Genomic DNA, 19,958 nt, shown 5'->3' with positions numbered 1-19,958 from the left:
GTAGATTGGGGCTAATTTTAGAGGCCTTGAAGGCCAGACACAGAAGTGTCATTCGATAGCTCATAAAACAAATGAGTTTATTGAGGAACCACTGTGCTGCACTGTGGAAGTATCAAGACGTAAAAGAAACAAACAAACAAAGAACCCAAAAAACAAACCTGGCAACAAAATAGGTTTTGTCTTTCTAGGGCTACAGGTCCACTTGCCCCAGTACATGGAATAATGCTCTGGGGCTGTGGCAGAAGTCTGAGTGACAGTCACAGTGACACAGCAAGGGGGTCGTCATTTGGGTCCCCTATCATGGGCATAGGAATTGTTGAGAAAGGTTTCATAGAGGAGATGAATTTATTCTGCAAGTGATGGGCAATGAAGAAAGGATTCAAACAGTGGAATTATATGATGAAAATATCATTTTCAGAAGATTAATTCAGTAGCATCCAATGGGCACAATACGATGGTTAGAGACTGGAAACTGAGACTCCAATTCATTAAATAGAAGATCAGTTCAGCTCTCCAGCAAGAGGAAAGGTAGTGGCAGTGGAAATGAAAAGGCAGGGAAGCGTGAGTTTTTATACTGAAAATCTTGAGGGACTTGACAATGACTGACTGATGAGGGTCAGATGGGAGAGAGGAGGATTCAGTGATGACTCTAAGGTTTTGAGTTTACGTAAATGGGAAAATGGCATTGTCCTGAAGAGGAATATGTGAGTCCTATTCAGGAGAACTGATTCAAGAAGAAAGGTGAGTTCAGGTTAGCCAGGCTGACACTTGAACAGTAGGATATCTAGGCAGTTAGAGATACAGATCTGGAGCAAAAAAAGCTTACATTTTTGCATTTGGTCCAGCATCTATCTGCTTTACGAACCCCAAAGATGAGACGTTTACTTCTGCCAGATACTTAGAATTGATAATGTTATAAATCATAAGAGCAAATACATGATAACAATAAAAACAACAGTAATAATAAAGGCTAATATTTGTTGAGAGCTCATTACATACCAGGCACTGTGTTAAGTGTTTTATATGTATAATTGGCATTATTTCATTTAATTCTCATAATAATCATCAGATGAAGGTATTATTATTATCTCCATTTGAGAGATGAGGAAACTAGGGCACAAAAAGAGAAATCAACTTTCCTATGGTAACACTGTAAGTGAGTGGCAGAGCCTGAGCTCAAACCTAGATAATCTAACTATGGACTGTCCAATACGGCAGCCACCAGTCACACAGGGCTATAGAGACTTAAAAGGGAGCTAGTGTGATTGAAGAACTAAATTTAATTTTTAGTAATTAATATTTAAATTATGAAACTGATAGCTGATTCAGTTATTGGAAATCTGAAACTTGAGTAAATGAATCTACATTTCTTTGTAAATTTTATGAGATCTAAATTTAGATCTAGCAAGATTGATGGAAAGTTAGCATCTAAATCAATATATAAAACACAGACAGGATTTCAAAAGCCCAGAATGAGGAAAGGTTTTAAATATTTCATTAATAATTTTATATATTGCTTACAATAATAATTATTGATTATAATATTTTGAAATTAATTTTATCTGTTTCTTTTTATTTTTTAAATGTGGTACTAGAACATTTTAAAGTACAAGTGTGTTTTGCATAGTATTTCTATTGGCTATTGTAGGTGTAAATACTGAGAAATAAATAAATGAGAGGTCAACTGCATGACAAGACAAATGACATAGTTAAGGGAACACAGGTTATTTCTTTTTCCATTCTGGATGACTATTTTTGACAACATCTGTAGAGAATATAGAAATTGTCTTAATTCAATGGGACGCTGAGCCCTGGATGTGACTGACTGTTAATCTCCCCACTCTTTTATATTGGTCAACTCTTTCACCATTTTCCGGGAAAACAACAACTCTAACTACCTTTTCTTGGTATGTCTTGTATTTGTTTACCTTTCAAAGGTGAATTACTTTGCTCACAGCTGTTTTCTATCTTTCATCTCAAGCTGTAGCTTCATGTCAATCTCAATCTAGAACTGATTTATCAAATAACCAGAGGAGGGCTTCCCTGGTGGCGTAGTGGTTGAGAGTCTGCCTGCCGATGCAGGGGACACGGGTTCGTGCCCCGGTCCGGGAAGATCCCACGTGACGTGGAGCAGCTAGGCCCGTGAGCCATGGCCGCTGAGCCTGCGCGTCTGGAGCCTGTGCTCCGCAACGGGAGAGGCCACAACAGTGAGGGGCCCGTGTACCATAAAACAAACAAACAAAAAAAACAAAAACAAAACCCCAGAGGAGACCCCACCAAGAACTGCTCAGAGCTGTTCTAGGAAAATAGTAGCTAGAAAACTAGGAGTTATTCAATAACAAAGTATAGCCTTGTATGCCTGGATTTTTTTTTTTTAATGGGGGATTATAGTCTGATAGTGAAACCTTGGTGTGTTTGAGAACTATTGATAATAATCCAGACATTTGCTCTTCTGAGAGTTATATGTGTAATAGAAGGTAGAAGAATTTAATGTAAAGAATAGTGCAAGGGCTAGGGACTTGTGAATCTTTGGGTATGACAAAAATTAAGGCAATGTCATTTATCAAGAGAAGAAATGTAAAATTCTACCAATTTTCAGGATTCAGTGTATCTGAAGCAATATGTCCCCCAAATTGGAATTATCCAGATGTTTTAAATTGGTCAGAGTAAACATTTGATTCATCCCAGAATGACCAAAGTCAGACGTCGGAAATTCACATCTACTTGCTAGCTAAGGGGAGTAGTATTTTTTCCACTCTCTATGCCAGCTCCCTTGACATACTTAGGATCTACCCACAGAATACTTCAGGTCAGTGAATTCGTAGCCAAATGCCATTATAAGAATGTGCGTGTTTCCTGGCCTTTATTCAATTAAGCACTCTGTTCTTAACTTACTACTAAATCCTCCTTTGGTTTTTAGGTTTCATAAAAACTTTCATGCAGGTTAGAGAGTGTTCTTGGTGTAGAAAATGTAGCCCATGTCTTCCCACCCCATAGGATAAAATTATAAAATTATACTTCCACAGTTATATGATATCTGTATGAAATAATTTCAACCTCCAAGATATATTCCAATTTTTGAGACTACTGTATATGAAGTCTCAGTGCGAAAGATAAACTGATCTACTTCACTCCTTTTTAATTTTTAATTATTATTTTCAAGTATTGACTATGCACTGTTTATAACAATTCTCTATAAGGAGATCGCAAGCAATAAATTCTCTATAAATTTTTACTTACAAGTTATATATGATATATATCATATTAAAAGGATGTATGAAATACTAAAGTGCTATAAACTATAGGTTGTAGCAATGAGGTCCTCATACTATAAGGCACATGAAAAGTAACTTCTCTGGCCAAGAGAAAAGAGGGCTTTGGGAAACAGATAAACAAATCCGTTAGAGAGGACATTAAGGGCATTTGAAACAGCCTCAATAAAACACCCAAGCTCCTGGGAAAGGACTGTATCTAACTACTGATAAAAGTGCTTTCAGAACTACTAAAAGGGAGTAAGACAAATACCCCCATCTGGCCAAACAAGACAAACGTGTGCCTACTGAATTTCCAGTAAGAAATGTTTGCTTAAAAGGAAGAGTCTATTTTAACATTGTTTTTTACAAGCAACACAACAGAAAAGGATAGAACACAGTCTCATAGCTAATTCTCACTGTGCAGCTATGAACATACTTCTCTCCAGTGACTGGGTCACAGTATGTTATTTTTTGTTGCTTGCTTCTCTGTTGTCCTCTATAATTCCAAAATTATGTAGTTCTATCCGTAGTCAACACATCCCTAAACATTAGGCCGTTTTTGGTTGATTTCTGGCAATTGTGCCGCTTCAACATTCTCATTTAATATTTATTTCTGAGAAAATAATAGTAGTAGAACAGATCAGTACTGGATCATCTTGTTAATATTTACTTTGTGAAAGCCTTTGTTGGTTACAAAAAGATTCAGGATTCACTATGACAATTTGATTTGAAATTCACGGTCAGTTTAAAAATAAATGCCATTTTACAAAGCCTTACAATCTTACAGTTCAGCCAGCATCTGAGTGACCTCAGCAATAAAATATTTAGGGACAAAGTCTGATGTATTTTGAATGTTTCTGAAAATTATTTATCTTCTATTCAAGATGCATTCAGAGGTCTGCACAATATATTGCAGGGTGAAAGTCAGGTTCTGAATTGGAAACGAATAAACAAAAAAGTGATTGACTCTGACAAAAAATTAAGCTTTGCTAAATTTAAGTCTAACTCCAAATGTAGATGTTCCCCAAAGACCTTCGCTTGGCCTTCTTCAGTTTTCATATCTCCAACGCTGACTTCTTTTCACTCTTTCTTTGATATTTGTTTGCTCTTCTCCATCTACTTGTCCCGACAAATTCTCAAAATCAGTTTATTCATCAATAAGTCATTATTTTTACTCTCAAACCTGATGCTCCTCTTTTTTTTTTTTTTTTGTGGTACGCGGGCCTGCCACCACCGTGGCCTCCCGCGTTGCGGAGCACAGGCTCCGGGCGCGCAGGCTCAGCGGCCATGGCTCACGGGCCCAGCCGCTCCGCAGCATGCGGGATCTTCCCGGACCGGGGCACGAACCCGCGCCCCCTACATCGGCAGGCGGACCCCCAACCACTGCACCACCAGGGAAGCCCGATGCTCCTCTTCTTAGTCCCTATTTCTGTTAACTGTACAATTCTTTTTGCCAGAAATTCAGGAATAGTTGTGATGTCCAGGTATCACCACGGAAACGGCATCCTCTTTTTCTTTCTCACAAAAATTTTCAAGTCTTGCTGATCCTTCCTCCATGTCTCCCTCCTATTAATTTATTACTACATGTACCACTTCATGTTAGGCCCTAATTATATGCTCTCTTTAAAAGAGACAACCTTACTTTTCCTCATAAATTTTTATACAGTCATTGTAGAAAATGTAAAATATACAAAAAGAATAACATAAATTAATACTTTGATCCATCATCTTGTATGGAGTATTATTATTACCTCTAGAGTAGATTATTGCTATAACCCTTCCCACTGGTCTCCTTACTCTAGCTTCTGCTGCTCCAAACTATGTCTTCACTGGTGACATTTGATTCTTCATTAAGCAGAGGCTAAGATTATAGAATTCCCCTGCTCAAAATCTTCAATAGCTCACCTTAGCTTAGAAAAAATTCCTTAGCTTGGTTTTCATGACCCTAAAAATACAGTCTCACTCATTCCAATATTATTTCCCATGATTGCTTCTCAAGCTCATTAAGTTTTGGCCACACTTATTTTTTTCCCTATCAATGTTCACTTACCTTCCCATAACCATACATTTGCCAGATTCTCAACTCCACAAAACTAAGTGCAAACTTCAAGACCAAATGTCATTTTGCCCATGAAGCATGCTACGGCATCCCTAGTTGGAAGTAAACTCTGCCTTCTCAGAGCTGCCAAAGGGTTTTGCTTCTGCTTTTCCTAGGGGTACACAGTACAAAATGTAGAGACAGATGACTGGGACTTGAGTACAAATTCTACCATTTAAGTAACTCTCTGGCTGTGAGCAAGACCCTTGAACCCTCAGTTTTCTTATCAGTTGATGTGAGAACCAAAGGTGATGATATATGGAAATCTACTTTGTAAACTACAAAGTGCTATATATTGGGAGTTCATTCTCTGCCAGGTGTTCCCTTTTCGGCACTGCCTTTAAAGAGAATGGTTCATCCTCTTTCATGACTTAATTTGTAAGACCTTCCCTGAACAGGTGGTGGTGTTTGGCCCTATGTGTCCCTAGAGGATCATTAAAGTCTTTATGTGGTTATAATTCAATTTTTTAATTTAATTTTTTGCCAGAGCAGGTAGACTGTGATCTTTTTGAAGGCTGGAAATTTGTCTTACCTAGCTGTACAATCATAGTGGAAAGCTCTGAACTCAATTCCTGTTCAGTAAATGTTCATTGAATGAGTGAATACATGAGTGAACGAATAAATAAATAAATGAATTTGCTGATATCTGGATCTTGTGCATCAGTTATTTATGTTTAGTACTTGTGTTCTCTCATTAGACTATAAGCTCCATGAGTAGAGGTTCCTTGGGTGATCCATCTTTGTATCCATATAGTTCCATATGCAATGATATAGAACGAATACTTACAGAAAGTTGAATAGAAAAATGTAACTCAGCTGGATCATGAGTTGAAATGCTCCTTCATATAGAACTTTCCTGTGTGACAGTTTTTTTTTTCCTGGTGTGCATGCAATCCTAATATCTGTTTAACTCTGCAAATGAGGCTAATTATATTTACTATCAACATTGGAGTTCCTTCTCAAATCAAATATAAGAATGTCTATAAACACAGATACATCTTTTGATGGTACAGTAATACAAACTTCAGTGGGGGGAGATCTTACTTAGGTTACGTTCTAACATCAGCCCTTGGGGCGAAAATTAGTCTAGTCAATATCATGGAGAATGGAGAATCCATTCCACATCTCCATATCATGGAGAATCCCTTAAATCACCCAAATGTAAGTCAAGATGTTCATGCTACGGCAGGCCCAGGGGAACTGAGATGGGGAGAGAGCAAAAGACTCCCATCTCCTACCTCACACTAACTAGTGGGCATAGATTCATTCAATGTGGTAGCAGGTGGAGAAAACGGAATTGCCTCTTTAAATTGGTATTTCTCTCTCCTTTATCGCTCCTGCTTGGCTTAGCATGTATATTTGAATTTGCATTATTAAGTGTTAGGACAGTGCACTTCTACTGAATTGCTCTTTTACAGTATCTCCTTAGTCACAGCACAGGAAATGTTTTTCAATAGCCTGTAAAGACAAATGGACCTTTATAAACATCATTAGGTCCTGAGTAACTTAACCCCAATCATCCCTGTAATACCTTACTTCCAAGTCTGACATGGAGAGCCTAGTGTGATATGTTAAAAATTGCTAGTGATGTAAAGGCTAACTTTCATGTTCTAACTCTGTTTTGAGGTGATTCTGAACCTACACTGAAGTCAGAGACAATGGCAACCCCAGGGCTGGAATGTTCTGGTTTCACAGAGTTTATCATGCTGGATTTCTGACATGTATCAGCCTTAGGATTCAAATGATTTTTCCTCTGGAGGGAAGAAAACTATACTCACAAAAAGAAATATCAAGGAGAAGCAAACTCTCTTACAAGTCAAAATGTCCAAGAATTCCTTTGCTAGCAGAGTATGAATTCTACCAACAAACTACAGAAAGGGAAAATTTGATTGTGTTACTCTTGGTGTTACAGCCACTGGTTTCCTAAAGTAGGAGAGAGAGAGAGAGGAAAGAAAATAGAAACTCAAAGGGAACAGCAAGCTGCTGGTATTCTTGATGTTCTTGTTATTACATGAGGAATTACCATGGTAACGCCGGTACCACTTGACTCATCTTACATCAGATACCAGTATACACTGTTCAGAAATAACAGCACAGACGAGAGCACATATTTTCCATCAAGGTGGCAGGGACCAAAGGACAACTGCAAATTTAGGAAAACTGTATGCCTATCACAAGGGCAAGTTGAAGAATTTTGACTGCTCAACAGACTTGGAGACTTCTGTAGCTATACGTATATATATTTTTCTAACTTTTGCCTGGATTAAAAATCAATAACTAAATGCCACTAATCCCTCATGTATTATGATAAACTGAAGGCTACCTGTTTTGTGAGATGGTTTACTGTGAATTCTTGTACAATCATCAGCTCAGATTTCAAGAAATCTTAGAGGAATTTTAAATGTCTTTATCATGCAAATTAGGCAAATTCATTGTTTTCTGACTCAGCCATTGCTCAGGAAAAAAACACCACAAAGGTAGAATTTTGTATTTTTTATACTTGGGATAATCATAAAGCTTCGGAACTGGGTATCTACCACCCAAAGGGTTTTGGTATAATTTACTAGTCTGGCAAAAAAAGGAAATATCACTATAGCAACGAAAACAACCCAACAAACACACACAAAGCAATTCTGGGTGGATTATACAGAAACCAATGATGCAGAAATCATTTAAGAGGTTCTAATAACAGATCACATTAATAGGCAGTATTAGTAAAGACAGAGTGGAAGTGTCTGACACAAGAATTTAATAGTAGGTAAAAGAGAACCTGGTGACAAGGGAGCAAGTTGAAATAAAGGGAGGTGACGACAGTGACTCCCATATTTCTAGTTTGGGTAACTGGGGAGTAATCCATTAGACCTTCTAATCAAGGAATGGAAGAGAAACAAATCTTAAGAGTAAGACAATGAGTTCAATGTTGGCCATGAGAACACTCATAATAATTTAAGGCAGTGAGAATGATACAAGTAAATGGGAAGAGCGGTCAGGGCTTGAGATACAAGTTTGGAAGTTGCTAGATTGAATGCAATATGTTTCTCCAAGAGGTACATGTTTATTTACTGTCTCTGATGACTTTCTTATTCCCAGTTAGAATAATACATTTCATAAGAATTAACTGAATGCCTATTATGTTCCAGGCCCTGTACAAAGCACTGGACGCACTGTGGTTTAAAACACAGACTTAGACCCTATTCCCATGATCCCATAATTGACTATGGAAGTAGGCTCTGAGGCCAATTAAATACATAAATATGGGATTGCAACTGTGAGAACTGCTAAAAAGAAGATAACGGTGCAATAGGAGTATATAAATAGGTACTTAACAGATTCTGAGTGTTTAGGGAATGTTTCCCTGGGGATGATGCGGCCTGAAGGATGAGTAACACCATGAGCTACTGAAAACCACATGAATGAAGCCTTGACCATCTTTTGAAATTTAGAACACATTCCATCTTGTCTGGGAAGCTGATTAGCTTTCCCTTGGACACTTGAAACTTCCTTCTCAACAAACTTCTTCTTTCCAGGGTATCATCACTGGCAAAACTATCTTCTTTGCTGAAGCATCCCTCCTCTTGGGGCTGTAGAAAACATGGCATTAGGGATCAAGTCCAAAGCCATCAATCTTAGTTTAACTGCCCATCCCTTTTTTTTTTTTTTTTTGTCTTTGCTTCTTTCAGACCTTCTACATCAATATATAATCTGCTTGATAGCAAGGTGCTATGCTAAGCCTGGAATGCTTGTCAGAATTCACTATTTCATGTATGCAGTTAACAAAGTAAAATGAAGGTGATAATAAAAGCTTTCTCTTTGTAGCATGAGTTTATCTATGTAATAATCTTGTTTAATGCAAGAGAAAAATCCAAAGGAAAGAAAAACAAACCAAAACAACAAAAAAGGAAAATTACTGAAAGAAGTTTCAAAGGATGGGTAATTTGATGTCTTTTTTTTTAACATCTTTATTGGAATATAATTGCTTTACAATGGTGTGTTAGTTTCTGCTTTATAACAAAGTGAATCAGCTATACGTGTACATATATCCCCATATCCCCTCCTGCATCTCCCTCCCACCCTCCCTATCCCAGCCCTCTAGGTGGTCACAAAGCACTGAGCTGATCTCCCTGTGCTATGCGGCTGCTTCCCACTAGCTATCTATTTTACGTTTGGTAGTGTATATATGTCCATGCTACTCTCTCACTTCATCCCAGCTTACCTTGCCCGCTCCCCGTGTCCTGTGACTAACACATGAAGGTCACTGCGATTGTGTAGAATCTCCTGTACTTCATGGCAGTAAACATTCTAAGTATTCTAAATAGTCTCATTTCACTCCGTTTGGCAAAGGAGAGGCTGTATGGTTAGGTGATGGGTGGACGCTGAACTGGTGCAGAGGGACAAAGGTGAATATTTATGACTGGTTTTATTAATCTCTAGCAGTTGGCAATAGATAGGAAAATAGACCATTTTTTTTCTAACTTCAGTTGGAAAATATTACCTACTGTTTATTTCAGTGTTTTAAAATCCTCAGTGATAAATAAGATACAAAGGATATGTTTTAAAACTGCATTTCCAATGAAAGAATTACATTAAAAAATCATTTGATGTTTCTCTCCAAAAAAGAAATTAAGAATTATTTTGTTCATTTACTTTTTTTTTTTTTTTTCCTGTGGTACACGGGCCTCTCACTGCTGTGGCCTCTCCCGTTGCGGAGCACAGGCTCCGGACGCGCAGGCTCAGAGGCCATGGCTCACGGGCCCAGCCGCTCCGCGGCATGTGGGATCTTCCCGGACCGGGACACGAACCCGTGTCCCCTGCATTGGCAGGTAGACTCTCAACCACTGCGCCACCAGGGAAGCCCCCTGTTCATTTACTTTTAAGACCAATCTCCGTCACTTTGTTTTTGCCACTCTCCGCCCTCCCTTGTTATAGCCCAGACACCTGATCCTTTTAGTTTCTTTAACATTAATATCAGGGCCTCCCTCATACAGTTCTCTGCAGAACATGTTACTCATCTTCAGGCCTCCTCATCCCCAGGGAAACGTTTTCCAAATGCTCAGACTATGTTAGGTATGTATTTATATACTTTTATTGGGCCCTTGTCTCCTTTTTAGCCGTTCTCACAATTGTAATCACATACTTATGTATTTTGTAATTGTAATGAAATTGTTCCTGCCAGGATTTTACTCTCCTTGCTTCAAACAGGATACGGCTCCAGTCTTTTCCATTTCAGTTTATGCTGCGAGATATTGCCAAATTATTCTTCCTAAAACAGCTGTTTCCATCATGCCACTACTAAATGGCAGGAAAGACAGTATATAAATAACTGAGGTTTATATGATAATGCTGTGATAAACATATAAGAAAAGAAACAACAGCTAGCTAAAGGAGAAACTTCCTTTTGGAACTAGGGAATCAGGAGAGGATTAATGAAAAATATCTGCAGGATGAGTTGGGGTTCATCACAAAAGGGGGGAGAGGAGAACTACAGGCTAAAAATAGGTATAGTCAGTAGCTCTTTACACCTACAATACAGAGTATAAGTGGGTGATGAGGGGGCATTTACAAGGGTAGAGGGTTTGGAGGAAGTAGACCAGGAACATTTGGAATCGAGCCTTTTTTGTATGCAATGAAAAGCTACTGGCGTAAGCATGGAAGCATCATGATGAAATTTTAGAGAATGACAATCAGAAAGAGGATGATAGGAGAATAAAGAGAAAATTATGAGGCTAGGAGTCTTTCAGGCAAAAGAGGATGAGGGCTTGAGCTAGGATGGCATGCTGGGGATGGCAACGAAAGGAAGGAGAAAGAATGCACCTGATGCCAGGTAGCGATGGGGTGGGTAGTCTGAGGGAGAGGAAGCAGTTAGGATGACTTTTTGGTAAGCGCCATGGATCACGGAGGAAATGGAAGATGGTGAGAGACCCTGAGTAATTTTAATTTCAAATATGTTGAGTCTGAGTTCTCTGGAGAACCCTTAGCTAGCAGACAGTTGTAACACTGCTTTGGATTTGAGGAGAGAATGAGGGGCTGGTAATACACATTCTAGTTCAAACTGTTACCACCAATAATTTCTATCCAGATGAAAGGAGGCTTAGAAGAAATCTTGATGATAATTAGAAGTTTTAGTTAGTGGAAAGAAGGACCTCTTATCAGAGGAAGTACTTCCTTTTCCCCCAGAATTTTCCCCTTACGAAATCTTCTCTTTGCTGCTAGGATGAGCTGAGCTGGTTATAATGAAAACCCACATTTGGCTCACACATTCCCAAAACATGTGCCCATGCACATAGGCATGGGGACAGGTGACAAGAGTCCAGCAGAGCTTCACTATACCAGGCCAGTGGGATGGTCACTCGATATTCATTATCTTCTGTGTAATTTTACCTAGTATTTTTCACTTCACTTTGAAAAGCAGATCAATGTTTAGCACCTAGCCTGGAGCGACAAGAATGTATTAGAGCATTTATTCAGCTTTCTGTAATGAAATCTTCGTAGTAGCTCTGCTGAAATAATAACAGGCCCTGACAATGCAATAAAGCTGTTTGAATCACTGAACATTTTAGACCATTTAAAAAGTGTGGCAGTTGTCTATTTTTAACCAGGCTAAGAGAGCATTATCTAGTAGTTACCACGAGAAAAATAAAGGTGTTTTCATGAATAAATATCAAAAAAAAATCAATTATCTGGATACAAATACAGGCCTTCAAAGAGCTTCAAAGTACTCCCCAATCCAATTTGTTTATACAAGACTTTCCCAATCTCAGCACTGTTGGGATTTTGGGATTTGGGGTCGAATATTTCTTTTTATTTTTAAGATTTTTTTTTTTAGGTGAAGTATAGTTGATATACAATGTTGTGTTAGTTTCAGGTGTACAGCAAGGTGATTCAGTTATACATACGTATATTTTTTTCACATTTTTTCCCTTATAAGTTATTACAAAATATTGAGTAGAGTTCCCTGTGCTATACGGTAGGTCCTTCTTGGTTATCTATTTTATATACAGTAGTGTGTGTGTGTTAATCCCAAATTCCTAATTTATCCCTCCCTCTCTTTCCCCTTTGGTAACTGTAAGTTTGTTTTCTATGTCTGTGAGTCTATTTCTGTTTTGTAAATAAGCTCAATTGTATCATTTTTTTTTAAGAATAATTCTTTGCTGTAGGGGCTGCCCTGTGTATACGAGAATGTTTAACAGCATCCTGTTCATCTACCTACTTGATACCATTAGTCACCCCCCAACTTGTGACAATCAAAAATGTCCCTATACATTTCCAAATGTTCCCTGGGGGTAAAACTGCCCCAGTTGAAAACTACTGGCTACACTGACAATAAATTTAATATCCACTTTTCAAAAAGGGCTGTAGAACAGCAAATGTTGCTTCGGCCCTGTCTGAATGATTCTAGACTCCAGGTTAAAGAGGTTATATTTGATAAAGATTGACTGTTCACAGCGTGGAATGGTTTTCCTTTGGTACAGAAAGTGGGAAGTATTCATCTATACTCTGCAGTGCCTCACTTGTGCAAGTTCAGACTCATTGACTGAACATATTTTTATGAACAGGAGGTCACCAATTATTGAGGAATCATAGTCCAATTCCTATCTCCTTCCACAGTCATTACTAGCAAAGCATTTCTATGAACACAATTTGCTATGCGCTAAACTGTGTCACTCCAAAATTCATATGTTGAAGCCTAACTCCCAGTACTTCAGAATGTGACTATATCTGGAGACAGAGTCTTTAAAGGGGTGATGAATGAGCCCCTTATCCAATCTGATTAGTGTTTTCATCAGAAGAAGAAATTTGGACTCACAGAGACACCAGGGGTGCAGGCACAGAGGAAAGACCATGTGAGGACACAGTGAGAAGCCAGCCATCTGCAGGCCAAGGAGAGAGGCCTCAGGAGAAACCAAACCTGACAACACTTTGATCTTGGACTTCTAGCCTCCGGAACTATGAGAAAATAAATCTCTGTTGTTTAAGCCATTCAGCCTGTAGTATTTTGTTATGGTAGCCCTAGCAAACAAATACGAATAAAAATTTACTAAGAATAATAATACTAATGAACTAAAAGTAATAATTTGAGTAAACGAAATCTTGATGATTGGTTAGAAATCTAAGCGTGCAATTTTGTAATCTTTCCTCAAGGAGAAAACAGGCTGATTAAGGTATACTCAGATTCCTGGTGTTCATTCCTATTTTCTGGCTCTCTTGCACTGTGCTTTTTTCTGATCCCAGAGATTACAGAAACAATGAGCATACCTATAGGATTTAGGAGAACAGGCTGGAGGGGATGAGAGAAGGTGGGAAGCAAGAGGGACCTCAGAGCAGGGCACAGGACAGAGCCCCACCAGCCAGAGACACGGGGCAGAGCCTCTGAGATGTGTGAGCCCCCAGAGGTGCTGGGAAGAGATGCAGACCTGTGCTAGGCTGTGAGAAGTATTGCCCAGGAGCACAGGTGCTTTCTGTACCTTAGGATGCTGGTGAGTCCTGACCCGCCTCTTTCGCTGCTCCCAAGTTTTGTTTTCTATTTTGCTAAAAAAATGTTTTTCTAAGTTTTACATTATTGCAGGACAAACAAAACTAGAACTTACAGTTCGCAATTTTTGTAACTTATTTTATAAACTTTTGCGCTTCTATCACATTTCTGACAGTTGCAATACCTTTTTCCTCTAGGAACTTTCCTCTGTCCCCTCTCACGGTGACTATTTCTTCTCCTTTTTACTATATGGTTATATTTGATGAAGCAAAAAAAAAAAAAAATATATGCTTTGCTGATCTGATAAAAACAAAAGCCATGATCCCAACCACTTAAGCCAGGGATCTGAAGTCAATCAGTGCTGTATGCAGATTCTATAGGGAAATGAGGAAGGGAACTCAGCTGACCCAGGAGAAGAGCAGAGGCAAAAGCCTTGCCAAAGACTCCATATGGTGGCGCCCAGAGAAGTGATATATATACCTATGCCAAGATGGGTAACATCACTTTCTCATCATTTATTAAACAAGCATTTGTCTGATCTGTGCCTGCCTCTATTCTGGGCACCAAGGATGTAACAATGAGCAAGACGTCATCCACACACTCAAAAACTCTGCAGCCTGATTGGGTGAGGACGGAGTAGAAGAACAAGATTAAATCTGGTTACTTTTTTCTCTATGGATTAAAACTGAGACTTCAAAGTATTATAACATTTAAAGGAAGTTATTTTTCTTGCAAGAGTAAATACAGAGTCCTAGAGTTTGTGGAGGAAAATTTTTTAAAATCATGAATATAGAAAATTATTAGGATCACAGATGATAGGACTGTCATTCTCTTCAACACTGAGATTAATTAAGATTTAGGACTGCTAGCTGCTTTGTTAATCTCTTCATTGCTGCTTTTGAAACAAGAATTCAGAACTATCAAATGACCATGTGGTCACGCTTCCAATACTGCTAATTTTCAATATGGAAAATTATTTCCCCTGTGTTCTAAGACAACATGCTGTTCTTTCAAGAAGTCATTACTTTATAAGGATATATTGGGATTCAAATTGAGCTATATTTTGTTTTATTTTTATTTATTTATTTTTGGTTGCATTGGGTCTTCGTTGCTGTGCACAGGCTTTCTCTAGTTGCAGTGAGCGGGGGCTACACTTCATTGCGGTGCGTGGGCTTCTCATTGCAGTGGCCTCTTTTTGTTGCAGAGCACAGGCTCCAGGCGCGTGGGCTTCAGTAGTTGTGGCACGTGGGCTCAGTAGTTGTGGCTCGTGGGCTCTAGAGCACAGGCTCAGTAGCTGTGGCACACGGACTTCACTGCTCCAAGGCATGTGGGACCTTCCTGGACCAGGGTTTGAACCCGTGTCCCTTGCATTGCAGGCGGATTCTTAACCACTGCGCCACCAGGGAAGTCGGAGCTATATTTTGCATATTTGATTAGATTTCCTACTTTATTCTCTCCATTTAGTGAAAAGCCAGATCTCTTTTACCACCTCAATATTACTCTTCATTGACTAGGTTAAAACATCAACATACAGCTCCTCTTCTTTAGATGTTTTCCTTGCTTCCTCCCTCCTTCCTTCCCTCCCTCTTAGTAATTATCAAAACAATATCCTTTCTGCCAAAGAGCACAACTGTAACTACATGAAAATAAACTTAAACACGCTGTTTTAGACAAATCTTAGATGAGTCCCAGCAAGCATCCTGGAACTTCACCATTTAATTTGGGGTCAAGTTCAGTGCATCTAGGACAAAGACCTACCACAGTTCCAGATGTATTGTTTTCTCAGCAGATAAAAAGAAGTTCAAATAAAGGAAATTTACAACTTTAGAAGATGATTTACAGAATAAAAAGACATTGTCTACGATTTGTATCTTCCTTCATCCGTTCATCCACCCCCTTCAACCATCCTCATTACAAATTTGTTCCCATAGTTATACTTCTATGGGATATAAGCTCTAGATATAATGATTTAATGACTACACATCTTTTAAACAAAAGGCCATTTACTTGCTATATATAAGCAATGTATTGTACTAAAGGACAAGCTGGACCTGATATTTTTACAAATTTGAGGTCTATACTACAAAATACTGGTTATTGCCAAACGCCTTGCAAGAATATTTGCTTGCAAAATACACTGTGATGCCCGATGTAAAAACTGATTGGAGGTAAGTCTGAAATTGCCTGAGTATAATACAGTATGCTAAGAGTCCACACTACATGCATATATTCATCAGGTTACATAAACACATGATTCCACTGACTTACACAGAAAGTTGATTACTTTTAAGTGGAGAAAAAAGTAAGGTAATGTGAATAGGGACATAGCATTGACACATTTGAAGAGCCTACTTCTGTAAATTTAAAATAAAAAAGTAAGGAATCGAACCCTCTTTAACTGGTTTCAAGCCAATGCCATAACCACTATGTCTTGCTCAATGAATGAGATATTAGTAAAAATTACCTAACTTTGTCAAAGTTAAATTATAGGCAATAATCCTATCTATCTGTATGGCATATCCATTTCAACTAGGCTTTCAAGATGCAACATCTTCTCTTATGGAAGAATTTTACATTTTCATGACCATACATTAACAATTTGGCAACTTGTGTGCCTTTGTGGTGTCGCACCCCTGATTACAGAAGGGATTTGGGTGACTGATGAACACTGAGCTGTGTAGGGGGTCTCAGGACACATTCTCCTAAATGTACTTGGACACAGTTGCTAGTTGCTGCCAGCCCGTTATAAATTCAAATGGTGTTGTAGGTCGACAGGAAGAGCCGTGGTACTTGGAGAAGAGAATCGAATATTTCCACTCACAAAAATTTTAAAAAGTTCATTCCCATCATACCAATTTTTTTTTTTTTTTTTTTTACAGTTGAAAAACTAATCAACTTGGGTCATTTGTTAAGACGTGGATGGATCCAGAGACTGTCATACAGAGTGAAGTAAGTCAGAAAGAGAAAAACAAATATCGTATATTAACACATATATGTGGAACCTAGAAAAATGGTACAGATGAACCGGTTTGCAGGGCAGAAACTGAGATGGTACAGATGAACCGGTTTGCAGGGCAGATGTAGAGAAAAACCGTATGGACACCAAGGGGGGAAAGCGGCATGGGTGGTCGTGGTGGTGGTGTGATGAATTGGGTGATTGGGATTGACATGTATACACTGATGTGGATAAAATTCTAAAATTGATGACTAATAAGAACCTGCTGTAAAAAAACAACAAAAAAAAGATTAAGACCAAAATGCTTTCCAAAGTGGTTGCACCATGGCATTACTATTATTTTTGCTTCATAAACAGTATTACTGTAAGTTTAGTAAAATATTTTAAAATACTACAATTCCTCTGCATATATTTTATTATAAGTTAATATAACCTTGATGACTGATGGATAGTTCTCAGGGAGGTATAACCAAAGTTGCCTTATAATTGGGCATGACATTATGCCACAGTAAATTAGTAAAGATCTGATGGTGTCATTCTTATATCTTTGGGTCATACTTCTTCCTGAAATCTCCCTCTAAAAAAATGTAATTAATTTTTTACAGCATTAAACTTTTCTTCTCTGTGGCATTTCCAAATAGGTTTAAATGGCTAATTATTCAACTTTCTCAGAATAATTAGCATAATCAGTTCTATATGTTTCCCGATCACCTGAAGTTTGGCATTTAAGTATAATTTATAATGCTTCGGACATCTGTAGTTTTTATTTTAATTCAGATGTTCTCCTATTTTTTTTTATCATATGCTTTCTTCATCTTCCAGTGAACTGCCAAAGATGGAATCAAGGATATATTTTAATGTATATATAGGACTAAAGGTTCTCAGTTTTACATGTGTTTAACAATATTTTTATCTAGCCAAGTAAAATAGAATATTCAATAATCTATTAAAATTATTTTAAGCTCAACAGCTGAGTTATTATCATTTCAATAATTTTATATATGCACATATATATGTGTGTGTGCATGTGTGTATTGAATGAATTAAATCACAAAGTTTTGATTTTACCTTTATGAAAGAGCTACAGATAATTCTCTTGAACAACATATAATCTACTTAAAAAAAATAGTTCATTCCCATCACACCAATTTTTTTTTTTTTTCCAGTTGAAAAACTAATCCCAAGGCATTTCTGAAGTTTGGAAACTTTTAGAAAAAAATCACTTAAATGTCTGAATGTTCCTTTATGTTTACAAATAAGGTCATAGCTGGCAAAATGTATGCTTTATGTGCGAGTTTATGCATGTGTGATTAGAAAAGGAAAAGTAGAAGCATAAGATGATAATGATAGCCTTCCAGTAAATTATGTTGCTTTTAGAATTTTGGATTTTGATTTCAAGAATTCATAAAATTATGGAGAACTGGCATTTTCACAGAGAACAGAATATCATTGTAAAAAGTTTCTGAAGTTCATTCTGAAACACTGAATAAAATGACTGTATAAAACCTAAATTGATGGATGATTTTTTTGGACCTATTAGTCAAACGTATCATCCCCATTCTGACACTGCAATAAAAAGGCTAGAGGATGGAAAGGCTTTCCTTACTGCGCACTCTCTTTTCTTGTTATGAAAACACTGAGCTCAACTTTGAAATTCCTAATTATACAACGTGAGTTTGCCTGGGTAGTGTGTCTGTAGCGTGGGGGCGGGTTGTGGAGACTGTGAGTTCGCAGAATTCTGGAACACTGACCTAGAAATGACATCTTCTTCTTCAGAGAAATATCTAACCCTATTCTGGCCTCCATGAAAATGAATGCTTTTTATAGAATTTTAACATATTTATTGCACTTTGGCATTAAGGAATGTTATACGTATGTTATGAGATACTGGGTATCTGGTAATAAGAGATCTTAATAAATATATCCATTAGTTGGCCAAATCCTCTTTCAAATATTCATCATGGATGATTCTGAAGGTAGTACAAGCACTAGCAATCTCTCAAATGGTTAAAACCTACAGACCCTGAAACCGGATCGGCTTTTGCTAACTAAGTGAAGAATAATTTCCAGATTTCCTCTTTGGTTAATTTTTTCCGAACTATCCCGTATGCTGGATTTTAAAACTAACTTCTCACCCTGACCCTCCCAGCTCAGCAGACCTCCAAAGCAGCTACCAAAGGGTAACAAAACACGTTTTTACAGACAAACAACCAGAAGAAAGGAAAGCAGTTACCGTCTCCTCTGTGGCTTAATGTCAATGGGCTTGTGGGTTGCATAAGGCGATCCATGAACATAAGCAGCGCTTCGGAACCTAGCCACCTTCCCCAGTGTTAGGAACTCACAGCTGGTTGGCAAACTCATTTTATCCAAAAGGCAGGAAGTAAAAACAAATCTTAGTAGTCAGCCCAGCATTCCTGGGAATGCTGGAAAGAACCTGTCAGAGAATGGATTTCAGACATATGCTGCTCTCTGGTCGCCGGGTGCTGCTTCGCTTCAAGAGTAAATGCGTGTTTCTTGGAGGCTACACGCGCTCTCTTGTTTTCTTTTCATGGATACGGGAAGCTTGTTGCTTATTTCTAACCAGAGTCAGTGCTCTGACCAATTATTGTCTGACTAGATGAGGTAGAAATTCTGTAGAGCGCCACAAAAAACCTATTTCCACAAACCAGATCTCTTGACTAGGTAGCAAGGTTTAATCCATAAAAAATATCTGATGTCTAAAAGCACATCGACCTAATGTAACAGTGGTTGGGAAATCAGTTATTTACCTATACACCAAACATGCATCTGGTAGGGAGGAAATAATCAAGTATTTGGTATGTTTTCAAAGGGGGAGAACTGTTTGCTAAACTGATTATAGAGCCTTAGAAAATGAGATGGGCACATGGAAATGATTATGGTGGTTTTCCAATTTGCTGGTCAAAAACTGTGGGTTCTCATTCATAAATTACTGTCCACAACAGAACTGCACTAGACTCTCAGGAACATAAAAATTGTCAGCAAAGCCCTTTGTATACTAACTTGGACTTTGAAACTGATTTTTTTTCTTATTAGAAATATTCTCTCAGGAGGAACCTCTAGCTGCTCATCGGATGAAGACCTATCGAAAAACTGATAGGAAATTCTTTACTAATTGGAAGTTAACTTTTCATAACAATGAAAGACAAACTGGACAAAGTG

At 38.1% G+C, this 19,958-nt stretch overlaps 1 protein-coding gene across 7 annotated transcripts in view; it reads right to left on the bottom strand.

Moving 5' to 3' along the window:
* The window catches only part of PDE4D (phosphodiesterase 4D), a 1,454,760-nt gene that overhangs the window by 405,188 nt on the left and 1,029,614 nt on the right, over positions 1-19,958 (bottom strand). The window lies entirely within an intron of this gene.

Source organism: Orcinus orca, chromosome 3 (assembly GCF_937001465.1).
Source record: "Orcinus orca chromosome 3, mOrcOrc1.1, whole genome shotgun sequence".
In the NCBI taxonomy this organism is placed as follows: Eukaryota; Metazoa; Chordata; class Mammalia; order Artiodactyla; family Delphinidae; genus Orcinus; species Orcinus orca.
The sequence above is the reverse complement of the archived record's forward strand: the minus strand, read 5'-3'. Positions and strand labels throughout refer to the sequence as shown.